Source organism: Eulemur rufifrons, chromosome 25 (genome assembly GCF_041146395.1).
Source record: "Eulemur rufifrons isolate Redbay chromosome 25, OSU_ERuf_1, whole genome shotgun sequence".
Lineage (NCBI taxonomy): Eukaryota > Metazoa > Chordata > Mammalia > Primates > Lemuridae > Eulemur > Eulemur rufifrons.
The window spans coordinates 4,151,654-4,153,805 of record NC_091007.1 but is presented as its reverse complement, the minus strand read 5'-3'; the positions used below and the strand labels follow the sequence as shown (position 1 = coordinate 4,153,805).

The 2,152-nt window shown below is 41.8% G+C and overlaps 1 non-coding gene across 1 annotated transcript; it reads left to right on the top strand.

Annotated features, from left to right (window-relative positions):
• Positions 1-1,291: 1,291 nt before the first annotated feature.
• On the top strand, positions 1,292-1,395 carry LOC138375451 (small nucleolar RNA U13). Its single transcript, XR_011231520.1, has one exon. It is a non-coding gene; the product is annotated as a small nucleolar RNA U13 (small nucleolar RNA).
• The last annotated feature ends 757 nt before the right edge of the window (positions 1,396-2,152 follow it).

Here is a 2,152-nt window from a genome sequence, read left to right as displayed (position 1 = left end):
AGTATCAAATGTCAATTCAAATTTCCATTGCAACAGAGGTATATTTCCTAGTCTTTTAGCTCGCTAGTCTTTTTAGACAGGAAGACTAATAGTCATTAATTCATTTATTCAACAACTAATATTTACCTATTATTTGTTTGCTCTCTACCATGTATTTTATAAAGTCTGGCTGATTTCAAAATAGACACTGTTCTTACTCTTAAGCAGTTTACAGTATGGGAAAAAGCAGGTCACCTCGGTGCCTTTTGTATACAAAGACATCCTACAATGTGTAAAAAATAAAACACAATCATAAAATCATATACTGGAGGCTTTAATAGTCATCTCTTTGAACCTTCCAGTGGGAGAAAAATTATTGATCTTAGAATTTTCCTTTGCAAATGGTAATTATGTTTCTGCTTAAATATATTAACAGGTAGCCTACTAATTTGCAGCTGACCTATTTGTTTCTAATTCAGTTCTCCTAGTTAGAAGATACTTTGTTATATTATATAGTTACAGCAGCCTTGTTTGCCTGCGTAGGCACTCTCCTCTAATTTCACAGGAAGAGAGACTTAAGTGATACATGGTCATTCAGCTCAAGACTACATTTCTCAGTCAGCAAGGTTGGCCACGTGACTACGTTCTAGGCAAGTGAATGGACAATAAGTGATGTGCACCAGGTCCTTGTCTTGCCATTAAAACAACTGAGTGTGCAGTGTCCTGTACCATTTTTCCTCACTGCTGGCTAGAGCTGTCTGGAACTGAAGGAACTATTTGACTCTGGGATTGAAGCCATGTATTCAAAGCGGCAGGGCCGCTCCCTCAGTCTAGAAGTCTTTACTTACGGGTAGTAGAGAAATAAACTTCTATCTTGTTCCTTCTACTCCGTTTTATGTTGCTTTTGTTACAGCAATTTAGCTGGTACCCCAACTAATACTACAGTCACCTTGTAATAGCCACAAAGAGACTTACTACCGTTCACTGCACAGCCTTTTAAATATTTTATAAGAGCTATAAAATCTATTTATTTAAAGCATTTAACAAGTATTTATTGGGTGCTTACTACTGCGGGGCTCCAGACTAGGAAGCAGGCTCACAATAATGGAGAATTTTGTCCCTGTCGTCCAAGTGTGTAAACCCTTTAGCATGTGTGACTATGAATGGAATTTGAGGTTTGCGTGCGAGAGTTCAGGCTGGGCCAATGTGTTTGGGGAGGTAGAGGCAGCTATATGAACACAAAGCCCCAATTCAATATAATAAGCATAAAGATGGAGGAATCTGAGAGTGGTGTAGAAAGTCAGATATCCAGATCCTTTTGTGGTTCAGAAGCATGATGACCAGGTGTTCACGCGCATGTGTGAGATGTACCCCCTTCAAACCTTCTTATGACGTGGGCACATTATCCCCCTGATGTGGAAAAAAGAGAAGAGAATCAGATATCCAGCCCTTCACCTGCACAGTACAATCAGCCTGAGGATTTTCCAGAAGAAACATTTCTAGACCCATCTATGGTAGCGCATATCTTTTTATCAACAAAGCCGTGGATGCTGCCAGTGAAGGACTCGTATGTTCCTTGTGGGTTTCTTGTGGCTACTTGAAGCGAATGTTACCCTTTGGCTTTTTCTCAAGTAAGGGAATATAGAGATTAAATATTTGCCTCCTGACAAACACCTGGGTATCTGCCCCTTCGGAATAGGAAATACTACAAGTGGGGACCTGCAGGAATAATATGATGTCGTGGGGATCCTGGAACATCTACAGATGGCAAGACATCGCTTTCCAGTAAGTATTGTTTTTGTATTCCTCCAGGGAGTGGTAAAATACATAGGCTTTGCAGTCACACAAAATTGGATTCAAATCTGGACTGTTTGGCTGTCTACCTGTGTGTATCTGACATGTCTCTTAAACTTTTAAAGCCTGGTATCCTCCTTTGAAAAAGAAGCTGCAGTGATGGCTTAGATTGGGTCCCCCGGGAAGCAGATGCCAGTCGGAATCTGGAAGTGGAAGGGAGGCATTGGTGGAGACATTTGTCAAGGACAAAGGACAGACAGAGGAAGTGTATGGGGAAGGCCAGCAGACTGTGACGCAGCCCTGATACACGTGGGGGCAGAGGGAAGCCTCAGACTGCAGGGCAACTTGGGAAAAGTCCCAGCCATGCCAGCGAGCACCC